The sequence below is a fragment of the Wasmannia auropunctata genome, unplaced genomic scaffold (genome assembly GCF_000956235.1).
Source record: "Wasmannia auropunctata unplaced genomic scaffold, wasmannia.A_1.0 LD335903.1, whole genome shotgun sequence".
NCBI lineage: Eukaryota > Metazoa > Arthropoda > Insecta > Hymenoptera > Formicidae > Wasmannia > Wasmannia auropunctata.
In genome coordinates, this window is record NW_012026987.1 from 501920 (window position 1) to 526871 (window position 24952).

Genomic DNA, 24952 nt, shown 5'->3' on the forward strand with positions numbered 1-24952 from the left:
TCGGATTCGCGCGAGGACTCGCTATCGGGACCCGCTAGCTAGCGGGGGTGGAAGGCTTCAGTGACAGGATTTTCAGGATTCTTTAAATCTAAGTGCTTTCTTAGGATCTGACAGACAGCGTTTCTTCAATTGTCATGCCGTTAAATACTGAAATTCTTTAAATTACTCAAATGCTTTCAGCTGCTTGAATTTCTTCGAGAATTGTGCGTTATATGTATTAAATTGCTTTAGGTAATTTATCAGATAAATTAATTACTCTGTTATGCGTTTCTGTGTTGTAAGCGAAAATAGCAGAGATACAGTCCTGTAAATGTATAAATATATCGCGAGAAAAAGGTCTATTGGTTTAAAAACACCAGCGAACACCGAATTCGCATTTCTCGAAAGCAATTCCAAAGATGCGACAATAGCGAATGGTTCATAAATCCGGGAGAACTTATCGCAACGGAATTGTGCGCCGAACGGACACGGCGAGCATTGAATTAGGCGCTGCAATTTCAAAGTCGTTCGAGGGAGGAGACCATTAACATGGTTGGACCGAAGCCAGACCGTTGAATTCGCTCCAAGAGTCTCGGATGACGAGACGGCCTGACATTTCCTCGCTTCGCGAGGACCGTTTGAGGATCCTTAAGAGTGGTCGATGTTGCCAAGAATCGTGACGCGCAGGCAGGGATGATAACGACGCGGGAAAGGGACCTTCTCTCCTCCGAGCTTCCTTCTGTCTTCCTGGATTTTCCTTCCGCCCCGCGATCGAATTTGCGATGCGACGGAGACTGGAAATTCCTGTTTCCTGGTATTTGTCACAGAAACAAGAGAATTCCCCTTTTAAAGAAGAAACTATTTTCCGATAGCAACGCTGATATCTTTCGCGATTATATTATATTCACGGATTACGGATTGGAATGTATGCGGCAAAATTAGCTTTTAAATCACGTTTAAACAATTCTTGTTCTCGTACATAACATAATAATAAAGAAATCGTGTTCATCTGAATAGAGCTTTACATTCGACTATTTCATTCATGCACGTACATGCAGCGAACAGTCGACGTTTTCGCATTTCCGTGATACAGCGAACGCGATAATCACGAGGAGAGGAGTAGTTATACGAGTGCCATGAAATCCTCGGTCTCATCAACGGGACATTGCCTCTCTGTCGAATCGACTGGCTGGGAAGCCGCCATGCTTCATCTCGATGATGGATCAAAGCAATCCCCGCACTTCATTCGCGATCCCGATGCCAGACATTATGCTGTTCGTTCGCGTACTAATGCCGATAATAACGGTTGGTCGTATCGACGGCCGGATTCGATGGATACGCAATTACTCGTGGAAAAGCCGGGAAAATATCGCGGGTCATCGGATTAATTTCTCACGAAGAGAACAACGACAGCGATAATTAAAACGTCCGGTTATTAATTGCCGCCGTGCCGTCGAAATAAGTTGCCTTTACGATGCAAGAAGGTGAATTTTGTTGATCGACGTTAAATGCGAGGATGCTCTGAGGGTCATTAAAAATTTTTTTGTATTACAACCATCTCGAAAGAATTAAATGTAAAACATTAAAATCTAAAGACACACAGGAAAGCTTCACGTTTTTTGTTATATGAACATTGATCGTCATCGTTTTTTATTTCAATCAGAATCAAGTAGAATTCTTTCTAATAGATACTTTTCAATAAAAGTTCCGGATAGTTTCTCAAGAATTCTAGCAATATTCTTAACTCGAACCAATAAAACGTTAGATGAAAGAATTCCTCGATTTTTCAATTCTAAAGTGAATGTTTTCTATATTTCTGAAATTTTTTCGGAAATCTAATATTTTTAAAAGTTTTAGATAGAATATTCCCCAAATGTTATATCTAAAAATATTAAAATTGATTTTGATAGAATTGAAAAAATATAATTATTTTTCATGAAATAATATTGGAAAATGATATTTTATACTAATAGATATTACTTTCATAATTAGAATTCTTTTTGAAACATCGAAAACTCTAAAAATTTCCTCTCTCTCTTATCATTTCTTTTCAGAAAAGATAATTTTGTGTTAAAATTTAAAAAAAATAAAATGTTAACTTTATAAAAATATTTTTAGATCAGAATTTCGGTGAATTAAAGCTTCAAGCATAAGTTTCATACTGCAGTACACACTTATTTTGCAGAAATAAAAATCTTGCTTATGCATAATAATTCTTCCCTACGATCTCGTGACGGGGATTCTCCGCAAGGATTTCATCCCTCGATATAATCCGCCGCTCTCTTCCTCCAGCGAAGAGAATTGAAGCAAAAGAACGACCTTAACTAGAATGGGTAAACTTCGATCTGGCCTATCGTCTAACATAATAATCGATACTGCCGTGGCAGCGGAACGTATCCGGAATTTCAACGAAAAAGAACTCGAGTCAGCAGACGTCGAACGGATAAAACGAGCACAGGATTCTTCCCCACTCTTGCGATATTTTCATTCCCGTCGGATATTTTCGCGGCAAATTGACTGCGCTGCTGTTTATCCGACATCGACCGGGTTTTGCCGATTTGCCGCAATTCCGGATGCGAGCGATTTGAGGCCGACCGATGTAGGGTGCGTGTCGACACTATGGATACTGTCGGCGCGCGCGATTGACGCGAAACCGATGAATTTAGATTTTTATATATATACGAGCGAGAGCGAGAGAAAAAGAGAGAGAAAGAGTAGCTTCCGCGGTTCACCGCGTAATGCATTTGTTTGACCATGGAACGTTGCAAAAACTGCTTTTATTTAAAAAAGAATTCCAATTTGGGATTCACATCAAAATGTCACTGTGAAAATGTTACGAGTGTTATTTGAATAACACACAAATGTACCTGCAACATATTTTCATAAACACAAAAAATGTAATTAATTTCTTCTTTTTCCATTCGTTTTAATGTAATAACGTTGATAATGAAAAGTTGCGGTATATTATCATGTGATGCACGCCGCGGTGATCCCTAATCGCAATGAGATACGTGCAACGAATCGTTTCGCGATGGGCAAATCGTTGGCGGGATAAGATATTCGCATTCGCAACGAATGACATCGTTCCGTCGTTCTTATCGTCTTGTTTCCGGTCGATCGCTGCTCGAGGACTCGATTACGGCGGGCGACGAGCGATTTTTTACGAAGTAATTCCTACGGCGAAACCATCGCATCGGTGCCGAGGCGAAACGGCCAATTCGAGGCTGTTTTATCCGACGATTCGAAAACGCTCGATCGCGCGCGGTGAACGATAAAAAAAAGATATTCGATGGCGGCCGCTTTATTGGACTGCACTCGATTTAGAGTTGAGTCGGGATGGATCGTTGTAAATCACGTGTGTGCACGTGTGCGCGCTGATAATAGCGTTCGCGTGGATCCGGCGAAAAGTGGATCCGAACCTTTAATCGGGGCTTCAGTTAAGTGAGTGTAAATGGCTCATTAACTCCATGATTTTTTATATCTCCGAGAATAAATTACCACTTGGTAGCTTTATTCGGTGGAAAACGGCGGTTGTGCGCATCGTGTAAATTTAAGACAAATAATATTTTAACACAGGAAACACACACAAGAGAATTTAATCACATTAGTACGCGAAGCGAAAGATAGGAAATTGAAAATTTCCAACAAATTACATCGTTTCACCAGAATACTACCTGTCATATTTTTCAGCTTAAATCACTCATTGTCAGTTACTTGTACAATTCAATAACGCAGTTTTTCACAAAAATTAATTAGACATGACAATAGCAGGGCCAATAAATATTTTGCGTAAGTTAAATCAATAAAGCAGTTACACGTTCGGTAAATGTATTTCCTCCAAATTGATTAATCGTGACAGGTAGCTCGATAGATATATTTTCAACCCGTCGAGCATTTTCGCGGCGATTGGCTGCACCAACGAATACTTTACTTAAGCTAATTAAATTCTCATAGCAGCCACGTCAATAATAATCCAATTACCGCTCCTATTTCCTTTATTAAAATGGAAAATCCAATATTGCAATTGCGTTTTGAATCCCACGTTTATTAAGCCGGATTTACGCAATTCACACTTAATTATTAGAGCGACTAGATCGGATAGGAGAAGTGTTTCTCAGATCTTTCTTACTCGAAGAGCCGAAATTTCAATGATAAAACTTATAAAGAATCTTTTTATTTTTCCTTGTCAAATGACTCAAAAGTAACAAGTTCAACGGTCAAGATTAAACGGTGTAAATTCGCCTTTACGTTTCCTCGATATTTTGGCAGGACACTCGAACGGCCGCACGCATAGGGGATTAAATCCCGGCGAGACACTCGCGTCGAGCAGCGCGCGTTTCATCGATACGCGAGCATTTGCGAAATAAACGGCCGAAAACGGACGGCCGCCGACAAATCACCCAGACAAATTTATGCCCGACGACAGGGGCGGATGAAAACGGTTCGTGGACGCGGGGCTTTAGAGGCGGCGGATAGTCGCCCTACCCGATCACTATAACTCCGAATATGAAACGCGATCGGGAAGCGAGAGAGGAAAAAAAACAAGAAGTGGGGTTGACGGCATCGGCGAATGAGCCGCCGATCGATGAAAGTTTAATTGCTTGGCATCGGAACGCGGATATTGCTTACAAACTCCCGCGCTACCGCGCGTAAATTTCTAATTTTCCCCGGCGATCGATCGATCGAGCTTCTTGCGCAACGGCAAAAAGGACGAACTATTAGCTCCGCCGGAGCACCGCCGAGATTAATTTCCCTTTGAGAAAAAACGGTATCGAGCTTATTTTGTGCGAATTAAATTTCTAAAATCAAAACGGTTTTATCGACGAAATCACACGAAACAAATCTCCTTAGTTTCTCTCTTCCGAAATCGAAAAGTCCTCGGCTTTCGAAAGTACGATAACAAGCGTATCGGAAAACGATCACGTGAGATTGACAACCATTAATTTCGTCTTTCGCGAGATGCAATATATTCGGAAATGTTTTGGACTGAGGTAACCTATTTCGAGGCTTGGATCATAAATGAACGTGTTGTTTCAAAACGTATAGAAGATTTTTACAGTTTGTGTGTGTGTGTGTGTGTGTATTCGGATAAGATAATTACAAAAAAAATAATTACAACGACAATCCATTTGTCCAGTGAAAAAAACGGTAAAGTGTACGTACATATACGTATGTATTTTTCTTCACCGACAAACATAGGTTGCCGTTGTAATTATTTTTCTGATGTAGTATCTGTTACACATCACTGCATTAAGCAGTTAATCAAAGTTTCATAATGAGAATAAATCCGCTCAGAATCAGAAATATTACAAAAGCAAGATAATTAAGATAACAGAACTCATTTGCATACTAAATTCAGCTCATCCTGGCGAGATATAATTCGCTAGGCGGAATGATTGTGATTTAAATATTCCTATCTACGTGAGAGCCGTTATTCGAGCTTGTCTGTGAAAAATAATCGCGGCTGCCCCATCGGAACCCCTGGAAACTGTCTAACTACGCTACATTCCCCCCAAGACGCCTCTGGCGATATACCGATCCTGTTATCCTGGGAACAGCCGGCGAAAAAGGCATCTGCGAGCGGATTCGTTTTCGCGACTACCATTCTCCGGCTTATGAAAATCCGAAAATTTCGATGCAACCCCGCTATTTAATCTGAAATTCAATCAACGAAATATTACGGCAATAACTCGGTTCGTATTGCTAAATTTCATTAATACTGCCGACTGCCGCTTGAACATGGCTTAATATAACATCACGAAAATTCCAAATTTTGATGACGTTCGATTTCGTGGCTTTTTCATTTGTTTTTGCAACGCGAACATACGGTCTTATGAACAAACATGATTGGATCCACTCTGCCTACCTGCATTTAAATATCGCAGACGAATTTTTATTTTTACTTTACTGTGTTGTCTATCCTCGCGCAATGCTAAAAATATTTGCAGTCAATTGCATTTACTGTTCTAACACACGCGTACATTTAAACAAACTATGCTAATTATTGTGAGTGACATTTCCACTGACTTTCGCTTCATTAATATTCAGTGAACCAATCAGAACTGCAACGGACGCATTTTGACATGTAAAAATTAGCATTAACATTATTTACGGTGATGTTATTCAATAATGATTAAAATTTGCATTTTGCAAATCGCGGTCGTGGGCCACACTCGCGACGTTAGCTGACATTAGCACGTAGTAATAGCCGATTAACGTTTGATGCGCGAATAAATTCGCGAGTCGAGAATGCACCGTTAATGGTAGTAATATATTCACCGTAATTAACTCTCGAGAATTCTCTTAGCTTTAACAAACAGAATGAAATATTCAAAGCTACCGCGGCGCGCATGACGTTTTTAATATCAAATAAATTTTATCCCGGTACGGAAAGTCCATTTTTTATCTCCGGGTATTTTCCACCTCAAGTCTAATGCTCATTTCGCATATGTGCATAATAATGAACTTTCTATCCGATTTTTTATCTAAATAAAATGGTATTACCACGCAACGGCAGCCAACCGTCGAAATGGCCGGTTTGCACGTCGATCCATTATGAAGCGTAACGGACGAAAATGCATTTTTTAGCGAATTAATCGGAAAAGTACACGTCGAGATTTCGCGCGCTGTCGGAATCAGAGCGAGCGCTTTCCGACGAATTAATCGGAAAAACACACGACGAGATTTCGCTCGCGCGCTGTCGGGATCAGAAAGCGCGCGCGCGGCTTTCGCGAGAATCGTTTACCGGAAGCCACGTTTCCGCCATCAGTCATGCACACGGCTCTATTATTTTGTGATCGACATTTTGCCAGTTAGGGAAAAAGGACTGAATTCTGGTGCGAGAGCCACTCGGCAATGTTTTCATTCCAGTCGGGATTCGGCTGAAAGCTCGAATTTCCGTCGAACGCGTATTTAACGCTAAATGCGGACTTCCGTTCTATCTATGCATCATATATATTGACTCGACGGATCGAAAATTGCGTATTCGCGATCGAGAATTGTGCAAAATGTATCACATCGGGGAAGATATCAAAACGAGAACAAGTAGAAGATGTGTTATAAGAACGATTAGGGGCAGGCTACATGGAAATGCCTCCAGTCGTCGATATGTCGTCGAGTTTACATGCATGCTGGGGGATCGGGGAATATTATGGATGGGGCAAATAATCGGCTTTGCGGCACCTGGGAAACTCCCTTAACTCTCGGAAGAGATACGTATCGATAGGTCGCCTGGAGCCCTGCTGCTCGTGTCACAGGATAATATTGAACTTTGCTCCAGGTACAGAAATATCTTCCTTCCAACTACATATCCAAAGAGTAGATATGCATATATACATTTTATAAATTAATCCGAATCGAATCAATATTGTATAATTAAAACGATCTGAAAGATAAAATATCGAAAGAGTTTGAAGTTAATGTCTCAGGAATTGTTACGTCAGACGTTACTGCAATTTTATCGACAATGACTGCAACTGCAATTCTATCGAAATATAAAGACGAGTTCCAGCTGCGAGCTAAAACTAGTAGAGCGCGTGCGGGTCATCCCCCCGGGAGAACGACAAGGATTCCTCTGTATCGAAAAGGTGGCTAACCTCCCGTGGAGCGAGAAAGGAATCCTTTTTCGGGCCGCGTGACCAGGGTTGAGAAAGATTTCCTCTCGCTGCAAGACCCCCGGATTCGTCCGAGTTCTAGGAGTGTCACGGCGAGTTCCCCCGCGAACAGTTTCACCGTTGTTCGACATTGTTCCAGTCCCGAAACTAGAAACGACCGCAACGAGGTTGCGACTCTCGAAAATCCCGGGAGAACAATCCGTTGTACCCCCGTGGAATTTCCTGGAGCCGCGGGGCAGCCGATTGATAATCGTTGCCCCCGCCGATCGTTATCGTACCGTGCGTCAGAGTTATCGCCGTTACTGACCTGATCGTAAAGATCCCTTCACAGAGCGCATTTATATTTATGACGTCGTTACGGTGTCGGTTTAAAATCGACCCTGCATCTGTTACACAATGAAATACGCCACGATAACCAATGCGAACCCGTTGCGCGTGACCTGCCAAATTTAATGGACTTTCATCGAGATTTATTTATTGCAGAGAATAACGCAATTCCACACCAAGGAAATACTATAGTAAACGTTGCAATCGAGTTTTTCTAAAATATAATAATATTATGGTGGAAATAACAATATTCAAAATTATTATGCATATTTTATATTTTACGGAAATAACTGTATTCAAAAATAATATGTATTTTTCATATTTTACAAAAAAAAAACTACTTTAATTATTCGAATATTTTAATACAAAATTTTAATACACAGAATAATAAAACTGGTCTGTATCTAAATTTTTAAGTTTTAAATTTAAAATATTTACATCAAAAATTACAATGAAATATATTGTTTGTCTAATTTACATAGAATATTTTCTCCATAAAGATTGCGTTTGTATGTTAAATAAAAAAAAATATGTTGCTAATGCCAGCCGGTATAGTGAATTATCTTTTGTATTAACTTGCAAATGCAACGCGTTCAGGAATGCGAAAGGCAAGAATTTGAACAAATAATAATTTAATTAACTTGTAATATGATTGGTTAAAATAGCTACGGTTGTTATTAAAGTAAGTTGAAATCGAGTGACACAGTGTGTCCAAGTATATCCGATGATACAGCTGGGATTTGGTCAATCGGAGCGAATAAATTGTTGAAATGCATTTTGCACGATGAAACGCGGCGTGAACCCTAGGGATTAAACGAGGCGAATCGAGTCGAAACAGGCTGGTTTAGCATTGGTACACATTGGGACCTATAATTCTCCAAAGAAAAAATGTCGCTTTTACCACACAGGAGAATCTCGGGCATTTTCTTTAATTTGAACTAGTGATAATTCTGAAAGATCATTAGCCCCGATTATTACGGTAAAATTAAATTAATGCGTCTATCTGAGCAATAATTCAATAATCTTGATTTTTTTACACACGCTGATAGCGCGTAAATTGTATGCGCATAGTCGGTGAAATTGTATTTTATACTTATTGGCTACACGTAATCTCGATTAGCAGAAACCGAGGAAATCGCACAGAACAATCGCTGCTTGCTGCAGCTGCAACACGGCTGTCCCGAAACAATAGGACTGTTTCAGACCGTTACTCAGTTATCCGCGATTTCGGTAAATCTCCACTAAATAGAATCCCAGAATGCAATGTGCACGGAAACGTCTCCGATGTTCCTGAATGCTCGCTCGATCGTATTTACCAAGATTCCGCGACATGTACAGGATGCTTCAGAATCCAGCAAATACCGAACCATAAGAAACTTACATATCTCAGAGTCCAAAGTTCTCGAGGAGTATAAAAGTTCTACAATCTAATTTCTGATTTATTCATGACATAAACCGATGTGTATTCTCTTGACAATGGGATAATCTCTTTTTCTGAAAAGGTGTCTCCTTATATCTGCATGCGCGATACCTTTCGTAGATTCAACGGATAAGCGAGACACTAACCGATTCTACACGCCAATTTCGTTAGCGCTGAAAATAGGCTGAGCTCTGAATTTTCCTATCTACATCCCGTTTAATCGATTATCCTGAAAACCTCCCCCACTCTCGAGATGCTTCGCGTGAGATAATTTGTTTTACATTTGGGTCATCAACCTTCGAAGAATCCGCGCTGAGAATCGACTGCTGCGACCCGCTTTCTTTGCCGATATCCTTAACATTCGATAAAACAAAAACGTGAAAGTTCTCTTCTGGAAATCTTCCAGTTTTTAGATAGAAAAAAAAATGCTATTTTTTTCTTTTTTCACAAATCTGATTGTAAGCTTTTTCACGAGAATCTTTATTATACCAAATAAAAAAAAGATGTTGATTTCAAACAAATCACCAAGAGAGATGTGCTTTTTCTTTATACAATCAATACGTTCATAAAACTTGCATTTAATGTATTGGTATCTAACATATTATCTAAATTCATGCGCAGTAAATCGTTTAAAGCTCTCAAGTGCCAAACTTTTAAAATAGCTTTAGAGTGAACTCCAAATCGAAGTTTAACGGGAGAACGTCGTCATTCGCGGCTAATAGGGCTTCTAGCACGAGTTCCCATGAATCGATACGTGCCCGGAAGTGGCACGCTCTGTTTATCGTGGGGCGTTTGTACGTTATCGGCAAATTTGGCGGAGTATCTGTTTCACGTCTGTTAAATGGAGTCCTCGGTCGCGATGTGCTCCGAAACGTCTCAATGCGCTCGATCACGATTCGCGCGCGCGTACGCTCCACTTCGAACTATACAGGATATACAGGATTTACAGCAACTTCGACGGAGTATCTACTCCAGAAATCGCCGCGGCGCGCCGCTGTTGCCAGAGAGCATCAACGACCTGTCAGCCAAAATCCCACCTATTATTCATACAATTTTATGCTCCTTATAGTTTCCAAAGTTCTAAGACCTTAACGTTTTTCTATACGAATTTCACTATTTCAGAATATTCGCCTCCCTTTGCAATTCTAAGATGTCAAATTTAGAACCAGACTGCTTTGAATATTTCAGATATCTCGCGGATTTGCGCATCTTGAATAAATGTAAAATTTCGAAATCTCTCTGGATTTCTTGGTAGTTTCGAACAAGAGTAGCTTAGGATAGACTTTTTTTTGTTCTCGAATATAATCGAGAAAAGGGAAGGGAGGGGAGGGGGAGTAACACTGGGTCAAACTAGTCAGTTGAAGCGATTAATATTCAAAAGCCGCGAGATATACGTACTTTAGGGGCCGGTATTAATCTTCACCGGGAACTTTGCAGAGGCTCCGATCGCGCTATTATCGGGCCTTAGTCTCGGAACACTCAGTACGTAAGCAATAGAGAGAGCGTCGCCTATACCGGTGGCAACCTATTTTACACGGGTCGCCGAACCTCACGAATTATTGGCCGGTGGTTCCCAGTCAATAAGGATACGCCGGACGTTATCGCAGGACTATCAAGGGATGAACAAACGCTTTATACACATACAAAAGACCAGCAAAGAATCATGTTCTTTATTCCCCTCTTTTATCACTTTACGTCGCACGATCATTCATTGCTGTAAAATATTATAAATAATTGCCACCCGGTGTATACCGGATATATATATATATATATATATACTATTTGGGGATTAACGAAGCGCCATTGTGTGGATAGCTATTATCATCTTACCGCAAAAATCGATCGATATTGAAAAGCGGGTTAATCTGACAATTTTGTAATAAGTTTATATAAATCCGTAATAATAATAATAATAATAATAATAATAATAATAGAAACTAAATTGCACTGCGTTATTCTCACGGAAATAGAAATTACTTTTCTCTCGTTGGGTTTATTTTTGAGAAAAAAAAATTCTCTGCGAGACTTTCCGCGAGCTCGTATTTATGCGGAAACATTTAATATTAGTAACACTTGTCTACCTGAAAGCCGCGTTTTTTCGCAATTTCCGCGTAATGCACCCTTGATTACATCGCGAAGCGAAAAGATTTCTCTTTACCTGGGACAACTTCTGCCTCGTGCAACATTGTCGCCGTTGTATCCGCTAGATAGTCCGTGGGATTGCCGGCGATTGAAATGTCGGCATCGAATATTAATCATCGCACCGCGCGCATTAAGCGAGACGCGCGATTTTAATCACGTCCGTCGGGTAAATATTAAAATGTGCAAATTCGTACACGTCCGTTCTTTCCCTTTCCCTCTCATTACGAATGCGTCGTTTTATCGGCGGATTTCCGCGCGCGGAATATATCGAGCGCGCGCGAAATGGAGATAACGCGCCCCCCCGAGACGCTATAATCTCATAATCCTATAACGATACAAGAGTCCCGATGGTGTTCCTGGGATACTTAACACGCTGAATGTCAGTCGTTCGATTTTCCACCTTTTTTTTCTTTTTCCTCTTTTCTCTATCGGTTGCCAGATTTTTGACTCTTTTCCGAGCCGAAACAGAAGGCAAAATGGAAGTTGGTGTTTGCGCGCTTGCTCTTACGCCAACCGTTCCCACTGCGGTGCAAATTATTTCGCGACTAATTACCTAGGCGCGCACCTGCAAATTACTACAACTGCGACGAATGGGTGCGCGCGCGGGTATATTACTATATTCTCCCCATACGAGAGCGCATATATTTGACGGCGAGGAAAAATGGTAGGCGCAACGCGAGATATACGAACTGGTGCACGTGCACTCGGCTAACACTGTACTAGCGTACTGCTACTTACGTGGGCTGTTTTGCAATTTAGAGGAGCATCGAATGCGGTGATTTTCATACCGCCGCGGCCGTCGGTAATTCGTGGAGAGGCCACGAGGCGTTGCTCAAAGAAATACTTCGAGCGGAGATACGAGGATGGAATATTTTAAGGGCGGAATCCGCACGCGAAGTGTGCGTATGCAAATGATTTTTCAGCCACAGGGCAGGCCACCACCGTAGTCGCTTCTTGGAGGGAGGGGATTTTTCTCAAACTTAAAAGCATGAAACTCGCGAATCACAATGTTTCGTTCGGAACGCAAGTGTCTAGCAATTAAGTGTTTTCTCAAGAGTTCGTTGTCCATGCAGTTCTTGCATCTCGAAAAACAAAAACTAAAAAAATAAAAAAATAAAAAAATATAACGTATTTGATTACAATATAATCGATATACATATGTGAAAACGCTCTTACAGAACTGTCACGTCGCAACTTGCAATCATAAACGAATTTTTATTAAATTGCAATATCCCGAAAAAAATAAAAAATATAATATTTTCTATAATATCCATTTCGATGGCGGTATAAATATCAACAGTTATATACAACATACTTTATCACGAAATCACGCTCGATATATTGCCACCGAGCTTCATCTTCTCGCATGTCTCTCGCGACGCGCTTTTTGTTATTTCCCCTTATCGCTCGTGCAAGGTAATCCCCCGCCGCCATCTTTCCATCTCAAACGATCCTCCTTTACGGAGTAAAGCGGCGGTTACTTTCATTCCGGTGGTGTTAAGTAAAGTGGACTATCCGTTCCGATCGTCGAGAAGGTTTAAGGAGTTCGCAAGAAAATTTCGCCGATTACTTTCGCGTGGCAATTTTCTTTTTGGAAAAACTACTACTAGTATGTATTTAATGTCGTTATCAAAAGGAGATGAAAACGCATTTCACGGAGAATTTGCGGATTGAAGGCCCCGGAATTTCTAGGATCAAAGACCCAAAAACCAGCAACTCAAAAAGGATTTTCTCGCCAAACTACTTCGATAAGATTGATGTCCTTCCGACACACGATCGCCAGAACGTTATTAATGCACGCAATAAGCGACGTCAGAGAAAAATATGGAACCCGCGCAACGTATCGCTGATTTTACCAGCAACATACATTTTTCGCGAATTTCCATTTCCCCGTAGCCGCAGCGATCGATACACCTCGAACTCGGTCGCACGGAATTATTTACGTAGTCACGTGCCCGGAATAATTTATTATCGAAGGCAGCTCACATCAGTGGTCAATCGACATAATCTGAATCTCAAAATCAAAACTCGGGAGAACATACACGAGTTTCCATTCGAGAATAAAATGTCTTTAGGAAAATAGGATTAAAGAAATTTAAAAATATATACGACTATTTTCTGTATCAAAAGAGAATAAACGTGAGAAAATATTAGATAATATAATGAATTAATTGAAATAAGTCAAACGAAAATTCCCAGTATATTTTTTCATATTTCCGTATATATACACAAAGAATAATTTTCGCTGATCTTGGTAATAAAATCAGTTTATTTTTACGTTCGGAGACAAAATCATGAACATCGACTTTGCTCGACGACTAATTAACGATTAAAACTCGTCTTTACAATTTAAACACTGCGCTTTCCAAGAATAATCTAGCCGAAGCGTCAATTTATTTTTAAGACCGAGCACGGTGCCAGGGACACCTGTATTCTTAATTAACATCGATAATCTGCTCCTTCGCTCCTCTTGCTCTCAAAGCGCCTTATGAAGGATCTTTCCTGAAAGATCTCGAGACTGGAAAGTATTTAAAGTTTCGTCGTCGTAAAATGTCGCCGGCCGTGAAAAAGGACCGTCGGATTGGAACCGGTCGTTTTACGAGGCGACTTTTATCTTTCGATTATTCTTCGACGAGTATTCGATTACCGCCCCTCCGCCGAGATTCGCATATATCTTAAATCGAGAACGTACAAATTTTACAGAGTATCGATTCGTCATTCGACATTTAACAATATCAATTATTTGCGTTAATTATTCGCGTTTACTAATTATTACAAATATAATGCACAAAATATAGATGACACTAAAAAAATCGCTATATTTCATTAAGCAGTATGTCAAAAAAATATGACTGTCAAGAGCAAATCGTTCTTTCAGTTGGAGAACATTTAAGTTCACAGAAAAATATAGACAATGAGCTAAATTAATGCAAATTTCCATCTCGATTGGAAACAAAATATTAGTACTATCAAGTTATTGTAAGCCCTGTAGTCGAAAGTGGACATGCGCAGAACCGATCATTATGCGAACTATCCCGAGATTCGCGCTCGTAATTGTACGCCTGATAACGGCTATTTTGTGTCTCCTGAGGGAAGATACTCGAAGCACTCGTAATATTGGACGGATTATTGGATTACGTAGTCGTAAACCCGTAAAGGACGTCGCGTTCCCCAAGGGATTTCGTCAGTGGAAATAATTCTCTCCTTTCCAGAAATTATTTCACCGTCAATTTAATATTTCTATACATCTTTTGATTTCTCCTAACAGACACCGATTATAGTATAAACGACTATACGCATACATTTACTGAGGCAAAATGTTAAAAGTTTTGTAAAACTTCATTTTTTGACGCCAAAAGCTTGCATTTTTGACGCCGACAAGATCAAATCGCTCCTTCAGTCGAAGAGTATTATGTATTCGCTTAAGTTCACAGAAAGTAGACAATAGGCTGAATTCATGCGGACTTCCATCTCGATTGAAATCGCTCAACGTTGGAAAATTGGAGTCACGGAACTTTTCATGGAACGCTGTTCCAAAAACGAAAAATCAACGACTGCGACAGTTTTCGCAACGAAAAATCAAATAAGCGTCGATTCAAAATTCGCGTGTCGTGATTAATTGGATGGCTGTGCTGCAGTGGACAAAAATACTATTTTCCCTCGCAATTCGAGTACTGAACGAAGTTAGCCAGTTACCAACTGCACCGCCGCAATAAAATGCAGCGTTTTCGCAGAAGTTTTATTTACTTTTTGTAACAATTATTCAGTAAACTTTTTCTACCTCAAGTCCAGTTGGCTGTACCGCTCCGAAATATTTTCCAAGCACAGTTTTCAGGTCATTGTTACATATTGATCAATTAGTTGCCACTTGTTACAACAATTCGCGCCAGCGCAAAGGAACTTGTGCTGAGATCACAATTCGATACGGTAACTAAATATTCTCATTGACGGAAGATGAATGTCATAAATAATAGACAAAGAGGGAACGCGCGCGTATACCGAAGAATATTTAATGCCCTTCTCTTTTGGAGAAAGAGGCAAAGGGTGGAAGCGATTTCCATTGGACAAAAGGGCAGCAAATATTATGTCGCGCGCGGGTCGCCGGATCGCTTTATGCTCTCTTTGATGGAAGACACGAAAGAAGTTTGCTCTCAAAGCCTCCCTTGTAAACATTGTTACTTTGCGAGCAAGTGAAAATCGCGCGAGCGACCAAACGGGCGGATGAGTAAGCGCGCGCAACAGAAATAATGGCGGATCTCGGTGGACGGATAGCAAAGACACTAAAGACACACTTGGCTGGAAAAAATCTCAATTTTCTGGCTGAATAATCGGCCGCATTTTGACCTGCGGTTCTACAACAAAACTACAAAATCGTAGCGTAAATAATAAGAATATTTACTTCCCGTAATACTACGTCATTTATTTTCATAATTCCATAAATATTACTTTTAAAATACAATATGTTAAACGTTAAAATTATATACTAAAATGTTGGGATAAAGAGACTTCTCAAGTTCTGTACAAAAAATAAAGATAATTAAAATGACGTTAATTTTTCATAAATTAATGTACAGAAGTCCTGCCTTGACAATTGTTTTATACGCGATTAAATGGCCATTAAAAGAAAATCATTTTCACAATTATTCTTTTCGGATTTATATTAATAGATATTAGTAAGAATATCATGTACGTGTATTACTTTATATTTTGAAAAAGTAAGGAATTGATACTCTTTCTCTCTCTCTCTCTCCCCCCCCCCTTTCTCTGTAAGATAGTAAAACTTTTAAAATTTGCTACTCGCTCCTCTCAAAAGTATGGAAATGAGAAACTTAGGTTTCGGTTTTATACCCAACTCGTAGCCAGACTCTTACTTTACCACTTTTGCCCCGATTCTTTCTCGAGTTTTCTTCCTTTTTTTTTCCTCGAGAAAAGTCGGGATTTCCGTTCCGGATCGATCAAAACGCTTTAAGGAAAGGGGTAACCCGATACTCGTCATTACCACTGTTCTAGGATTTCACGAAGCGTCCTGAATCGAGACGGAAGAAAGCAATGGACGTATCGAGTATCGCGACTCTCACTAGAGGAAAAAGAAATGGCGGAGGGAAGAAAGGAGGGCACAAGTGAGTAGGGGGCATTCTGCCAGTTTATCTTTTGGATTCTCGTAAAGGAGTTTAAGTCCACATTTATAGCCTCCCCGTTATCGTCCCACTGAGAGGAAAATATATCACTTGATTTATGTGTCCGGGCGCACCATCAACCCGACTGCAAAGTTGATGCGCCTAAGTGCGTCGATAATGGCAATCTATAATGGTGGAAAAATCGCAGGATGCATTATCCATCGACATGAGTCGCGAGATTCAAGGCACAAATCGATTTAATTTGATCTGTAACAATTAGACTACTACTATGTTGCTATAATATATTGTATAATAATATAAACAAAAAGGTACATTTATAATTTAATTTGTGATTATACAATTACGTGCATTCTGCAATTTTAGCACATTATAATGCATAATTGTTCGACGATTTAACGTTTTAATTTTAACGTTTAATTATCATGACATTATTAAAACAAAATATAACGTAAAAAATTTACTGTTGCATAATATCTTCATTGCAGCATCTTGAAAATTATTACACGACGCATTAATCACAATTTATGTGCGTACAGTTGTTTCTTTTTTCTTCTTTTCTAAAATTGCGCGTCCGGAATATCTTTTAAGTGGACACCGAAGAGTAACGTCACGGACGTCCCTTAAATTGAATATCGGTCTCGTAATCGCACGCGAGACACTATCTTTCGCCGAAATATTTGTAGCCGAGGACAAAGGAGGTAACCCTCGTATCCTAATCCTTTGAGACAGCTACAGCGTGGCCTCGAGGGGAGATAAACGAGATCCTATCGATGTGAAATAGCGGAACGCTCGGCGGCGACCTTCCGAGAGGAATCGCATTGTTGCGATATCCGCCGCTACAGGAAACGTGCGTTTAGTAACCGTAACAATAGCAGTTGTAACCCGCGCGAAGCATTCGCGCGATAAACGATGAGCTAAAAATATGTCTTTCCTTTACGCCGCTATTACGTGGAGTATCGCTCCGTAATTTCGCGTGCACCTGTTTCCTTGATCCTCGAGTCTTAGCTAAAAAAAAATTCGAACGAAAATTGAACACAAAATTATGATAAAAACAATGGCGAACAGCTCATTCTTTCCTTTTCGCTTTTTGTCACATTTATCTTCAAAATTATTTCAATATCCGACGAATTAATCATTTCGAAAAGAAAAAACTTTTTCTATCCCGCCGTACTTCTCAACGCAGCCGCCAATTAATACTGACGAACTGTAATTGATAGCAGGCCGCGCAGTAATGAATGAGCTTCGTTAAAAATGGCGGCATTGTACCGGAAGTTCGTGACTAATTAAAGGCCACCTTTATGCGTGTGTAATTGTTCCAATCCGACGCAATGATACGAAAACAATTGAGAAGGTAATAAGTGTTGAGGAATGAAAATTAAAATAAAAATGTATTAAAAAATGTTTAAAAAAGCTATGGTCAAATGGTAGCAAATACTATCAAATACATCAAATAATTATCATTAATCCTCACTGAAATTCGTTAACCGTAAAATATATTATTTTCTCAACTATGTTAATTTCCCTACCCGTATAGAGATATTGTTATTCTCTTCCTATTGCTATACGAGCTAGCGGAACATCCGGTACATATTCCTAAGAATTGATAGTCAATGTAATGCAAACACGTGACGAACGAAAAGGGATATATTGTCCATGGTGGGGTATCGGCCTTAACATATGCTCCACAATGCGTCAAATTGCCCGTGCCTTTGAACGGCTCGTCACGCATGTTGCGCCGCGTTCCGATTGTTCGATACAGGAAGCGGACCGCATTTCCGTCACCTGCCTCGAACTTTCCGGTTAATTCCCGACCTCTTTCGACCTGCTGGTTGAACAGAAATCATCAGACTCTGAAATTATTACGCACGATACAAACAAAGAATACGCTACTCTTTGAGATATTTTCTCGTTTTGCAATATTTCCGTGTTGGATTAAAAAAGATTCTTAGTTTAGCATTAATATTAACATTATGGGGAATCCAACGTTAATTAATAATAAAGGATCGCCTTCATCGGCCATGCTAGAAATGACTTTTTTTGCATAATGATGAAATCAGCGACAATTATGTGTGTCATAATACACGAGGGGTTTTATTCGCGACGCAAAATTTGTGTGAAAATGGAATACGGTCGCGACTTTGAGGGTTGCCATATCATCGACGAGATCCCGCCTGTATGAAGGAAAATCTTGGCAATGCGTGTAACAATGCAATTTATATGCGTCCTGCGAAATTTACATGTGAAAGAAGCGCGGCGTAACAACGCGGATATTTACGTCGTGCCGCATTTTTCGCGGTTTCTACACGGGGTGTCCCGGAAAATATCGCGACGATGTTGTCGCGCCGGTCGACAAATGGATTTCCATCTGCCCATTTCGATCTTTCGATGTCTTTCCGCAAAATCCGCACGTATTCAACCTTAAAAGGGAATAGTTGTTACGAAAGTTGTACAACTTTCGTTATCTTCGTTTAGGATTTCGAAACCGAGAAAGTTCGAAAAGTTTCGAACGAGTTGAAAGGCAAAGAGCCGATAAACGAAGTATATTAACTCACTCTATAACACGTTGTAATGTAACCGTATCGGTTAGTATTAATACTATCTCTTCGAACAAGCAGTGAAATTTAATACTAACCTAGTCCAACGAAACAGTTGATTAGTTATCATTCTAGAATTAATGGTTATTGTTTATGCTAATTATTACCACGCCGTCGGTATTAATTACTGTTCGGATACATTTTCTCTATGGTTTAATCTCGGTTGGATCAGAAAGGATTTCAATATCGTTCCGCTATTGTATTTCCAATTTGTTATTCCTACCTCGTACGCGATAGTTATTCCTATAGTTATTTCTAAATTTCTATCTGAAATCGTCCCTCTTTATTTTGCGCCTTCTACCATCGGCCCCATCAATTTTTTATTTAACAAGCTCGAGTAAAAAAAAAGACAAAACAGTTATAGCCAACGGCTCTTTACCAAGAGAGTTGGAATGTACTAAGAAATCGATAAATCCTGTTTACCCAGCCAGCTGCGCGTGTCAAAATCTGCCGGAAATTCAAGTGGAAAAAGTCGACACCCCACAACCGAGTCGCCGGCCCGAAAAACCAGACCACCACTTGGTCGATAACCCCGCTCGCAGTCGGTCTGCCTCGGGTTACTAAGGGTTACAAACCCTCGGTTTTCACCTCTGCGCCAAAACAATTACATAAGTAATACATCGCGAATTAAACAGACTAATATTAAATACGTTCAAAAGAGACAATTCCATTACGCTAAGAGTAATAAAAAACGAATAAGAAATGCGAATTTTTATCAATTATCTCAGACACACACACACACACACACACACACACACACACACGCACACGAATTTAAGTAAGCTATTAAAAAATAATATTCCATATTTTCTCTATGTTCATTTTCAGATTTTGTATTTCCCGAACATTAATTCATCGCGTTGTTTTTCGACGGATCATATAGCTGACACTAAAAATTTCGATATTAAGTTTCGATATTCATTTTATTTCGATATTCATTGTTAAAAATTCGAACATTACGATTGCAAAACGTAACCGCACAACCGATATTAAAATGCTGATACATTGAAAATATCAGTACTATATAAAAATCGAGTTTACATTAACATTCATTGATTGCCACGTTCATTATTGATTATAATTAGTCTCTCTATCTCTCTCTCTCTCTCTCACCTCATATTGTTTATACAAAACTATTTCAAACAGTTACGGGTATGTACAGAAGTTTGCTGAGAGCCGTTGGATATACTTTTCGGAGGCTATCGAGCGGGATTCCTCGACATGCGTCACGTTTCACGCGAAAGTGGAAAGTTTTCCACGTGACTATGAATCGCAGAAGTTTCCACGATGGATTACTCGCCGATAGTGTCATCTGCATGTGAATGACAAAGGTGGATTAAGTTCCGTTATATATCACACGTTTCACGCTTCGGCCCACATCCGTATCACGCTGGGAAAGATCCACGATTTCAATCCTCTTAAATTCTAGGAAACCTCGCGATCGTCCATATTCCAGCTTTCTTGAATTCAAACCTGGAGATCCTAGGCTTTCGTGAAAATTTAAAGCTCCACGAATAATCGGCGCGCAAACAGCAGCAGGGTTCCGCGAATCCCAGGTTCCGCAGATTCCTTCCTTCGAATCCTACGTTCCACAAAACCTTTACAGACTTTGCTTGCCGACGCTATCTTGCTTGCCACGTATATTAGATTCCGCGAATCGTAGCTTCCGCAGAGAATCTAACATCCGCAGCTACTCCCTTCTACAAATCGCAAGTTACACGTGCGCGCGCGCGCGCGCGCGCGAATCTGTGCCATAAAACCTATCCATAACTCCCCACCTATAGCTTTTATCTTCTGCAGCTCCGACATCGCACTACTAAATTTCACGAACCTCTAGATATCACAGTTTCCACGTATTCTAGCTCGCGAATATTCGACTTTTCACGGAGATGCTATTACTGGTGGAACATTCGACGATGAAAAAAAGGACACTCGGCCACAGAGACGAAAAAAGTGGGCACCAAACCGGATCACATCCTTCCTCCACCCTTCATCCTCTTCCTCGTTCTCTTCTAATTACCTCAATCGACATCGCGGCGAAGCCATTAATTTCGTTTAATCGACTGCTCTTCTTTTCGTTGCCAACAGGAGAGCTTCCGTCCAAAAGGAAGAGAACTCCCGAACGAAGGCGACGGAAGGGGCAAGAAGGGGACGAGGGCATGCGATGACCTGGATGCGGAATAGTATCGCGTGACTTCTGCGCGGCGCGAGATGATGAATTCGGCGAGACGAGGGTAAACGGCGCGGAGGGACCCCGCCGACTCGTAATTTCGTGCGGAAACGCGAACGCGATGAAAAAGCCGGCAGGTGCTTACGCCGATTAATAAGCGTGATACAACAGAAATTGCGGTGTCGAGGCAGTTGCGACGCGCGCGGCAGTGATTATGTTACGACGTGACAAGCAAGAAGCGACGAACTGCCTGCAGTGATTACGAGAGGCGAATTCCGACAACGGTGCCGCTGTGCCTCGTCGAGTAATGGTGACACGTTATCGATTAAAATAGTGAGATTGATTGTTGCGATTAAATATAAATTCTGGCGATTTAATCACGACGTAAGACGAATCGCGTCGACAGATTAACGCCGTTGCCAATCCCAGCGACTAATAGGATAAAGGATGCCGAGTGGACGATTACAAGGCAGCAATTCCCGTTCTCGAGAACGGGAACTGCCATCACCCTCGCAAACATTACCATTAGTTTCGACAAAACGGACTAACTACAAATTTGGCCTACTCGATTCATTACAGATGTAACAGAGACCACAGAGTTGCCGCATAATGGTACTCGCGCCATTTTACATGAGAGAGTGCGAGAGAGAGAGAGAGAGAGAGAGAGAGCAAAGTCAAGCATGCTAAGTGGATACAGCAAATTCTAGCTGAATTATTACGCTGTCACTTCCCCGCTGGGTCCGTACGGTTTTAACGGTCCTATCGCAATTAAATTTACGGCACTCTTTAAATTCGCTCGTGAACCAGCATTTTAATTTACGCCACTCTTTTTTTTGTCAGGCCAAAGCTACAATTAAATCCACGCCGTTTCTTCCGATTCGCGATTAAATTCATACATTCTAAATACGCGATTAAATTCATACCTCCCTCGCTCACGAAATCCCGCGTCGCGAGACTCGCGCGCGCGCCACTCTTTTATAATTTCTACTCAAACTCGTTATTAAATTCGCATTACCTTTTTAAATTTCTTAACCGAGTTCACAGCACTCTTTAACTTTCTAACCAAACTCTCAATTAAGTTTACACCTCTCTCCCTGAAATTCCCTAATCAAATAAGCAATCCGTTAAACAGGTTTATGCTACTTTTTCAATCTCCATACAATGGTGCGAGTAAATTTAAATCATTTGATGAAAATGTTCCAATCTTGGAAGTTGATCGCAGCATCTTTCGTGAAAAGAATTGGACCGACGATTTCACAAGATGCGTGATCTTCGTGTTTTCCACAGAACGTTTCCTCTTCGACGGTTCGGATCACGCGAACGACTGATCGAGATCGGTTTACTCACCTCTCACGAACCGTCACGAGACCCCGTTCGCCATGACCGTGGATATCCTCAAAGAGGACGTAGCATCTTCCAGTATCCCTCGAGATTTCTCGCATCAGACAAGAGACACAAGATCTACATCCTTCCTGCACGCACTGCCGGCTTTCGATCACTCCAAGTTTTTCTGGAGCACTGCACGCGAAAACAATCACCCCCTTGTACGTCCAAGTGTACCTCTTCCCAGATCACCAAAGAGAAGAAGGACAAGGTCACGTGCATCGAGAGGATCTCTCGATCCCGATCGACGTGAGAGAAAGACAGATAGTAACAGAAACAATAGCAAAAACGAAGAGATGGAGAGATCGAAAAAACAAATCGCGAGAACGACAGAAATCCCAAGCTCAGCGTTCGCGCAGCGACTGGCGCCTGACACCTCCACCCTTCCGACAACACCCCAACCATCCCCTCACGCGGGCTAGATGGGAAGGGGTCAGGGAAACACGAAGTGTGACGGAGAGGACCGAGCGAGAGGATTCTCGCCACCACGAGCGGCGCTAGTGACGGGGTGTAAGCGAAAGAGAGAGAGAGTAGGGATTGGCTGGCTGGATCGTATGGTGGATCGTACGGTTCGGGACGAATTTTACGGGGCAGACGGGGAGCCCCCTTTCCCACTGTTTCCACCCTCGTCCACCCTCTCCGCAACGAGGGTATTTCCCGCGGCGCCCCGAAGGGAGTTGGCCGTGGGGCGCACGCGCGCGGTCCTAGATTTCGTCTCGCCTCCTGATTTTTCGTAATAAAAACGTTTGTCTTGCCGGGTAGCGCGGCTCGCATATCGCCGACGCGGCGTGCAGCGTGCGCTATACGCGCGGCGCGACGCGTGTCTCTCCCTCTCTTCTCGCTTCTCTCCCCTCGCCCTTAGCACATATAGGTACACGAGAGGAACGGACGGGGATGAAACATGGATCCGCGCACGCGACAAAAATCAAGAAGGAACGAGAATCGATGGCGAGGTGACAAGTCGCGCACGTCAGGCAGGGAAAGTTGGTCGGATGTTAAGGGGTGTGGCTAATTCGTAAGTACGCGCCAGGAGTGAAATTTCCTCCTGCTCGTGAGAGAAAGATACCCCGGCGTTTGTCTTCTGCCACGTGGCAAGAGGCAAGGAAGGTCGAGTTGATTTAGAGGCTCAGGCTGACGGTGCTGTTATGTTCGCTAATACAGCGTCGCGATTTCGAGGTTTTTATTGTTTTTTGTAATAGCAATAAAGCGAGAAAGGCTCTCTCCTCCCATCCCCAGGTGCAAAGCTCTCGCGAAAGAACTGTTTGATGCATTAGACATTCACTACGTAATATATCGATTAGAAATGAAAACAATTTTCATTAATGTTATTTGTAATGCTGAGACATTTTAGATAATCGTGAGGAATGAAAAAATTGTCAAACCTTTCGATCGCTAATTCAGATTAATTAATAAACATTTCGACATCGGACACTACTTTCTGCCTTAATCTCTCAGCGGGGATCCGATTATATAATTTAACCTGTAATTTATCCGGCGTGGATATCCGCTGGAACATCTCGAGTTTGCGGTCCAAACTACTTCGCGAAACCCACTTTAACACGCTGCACTCGCGATGCAACGTTCCGCACATAATGATAAGCGTCAAAATTACCACCGCAACCGCAACGCAACCGCGTAAGAAATAATTAAGCATAATTTATATAACCAATACAGTAATTGACCAAATTATTAAAACAAACTTATACATAAAAGATATTTTAAATTCGCCATTTGTCATATTAATTACATGTCTTTCGATCTATGAGATTGATGTATGAAATAAACAACAAGGAATATTCCGTTTAATAGTAAGTTATTTCCATGCAGATAGAAATCTGTCTTATCCAAGTTATAAAAATAAATTTTTATAACATAAAATTAAAAATGCACAAAAATCCCTAATTTTTCACAAAAATCTCAAAAAAATGATTAGAAGACAAACATCGCATTTCTATCTTACGTATGTACAATCACTGAATATTTTGAGGTTCTTAGCGGAGGGAATCTGTTCCCGAAGGATGAAGCAGGCAACTGGAAAGTTAAATAGAAGCCGGTAATAACGAACACAGAACGTGCTTCAATTGCAGGCGCACTATTTTCATATATATTTATCCCTTCCGTCGTAACGATACGCCGGAGCTAAGGAGCTCGTCTTTGTCGTCAATTAGTCGGACTCGAAACGCAAG

At 41.1% G+C, this 24952-nt stretch overlaps 1 protein-coding gene across 2 annotated transcripts in view; it reads right to left on the reverse strand.

Moving 5' to 3' along the window:
* LOC105455249 (leucine-rich repeat-containing protein 24) overlaps positions 1–24952 on the reverse strand; it is a 102094-nt gene that overhangs the window by 67047 nt on the left and 10095 nt on the right. The window contains exon 1 of one of the 2 annotated variants that reach the window (XM_011698442.1): positions 22731–23127. The exons of the other annotated variant lie outside the window; for it this stretch is intronic. The gene's annotated coding sequence lies outside the window, so the exon portion shown is untranslated. Of the gene's footprint in view, positions 1–22730; positions 23128–24952 lie in introns of those variants that run through there. 2 annotated transcript variants of the gene reach the window in all.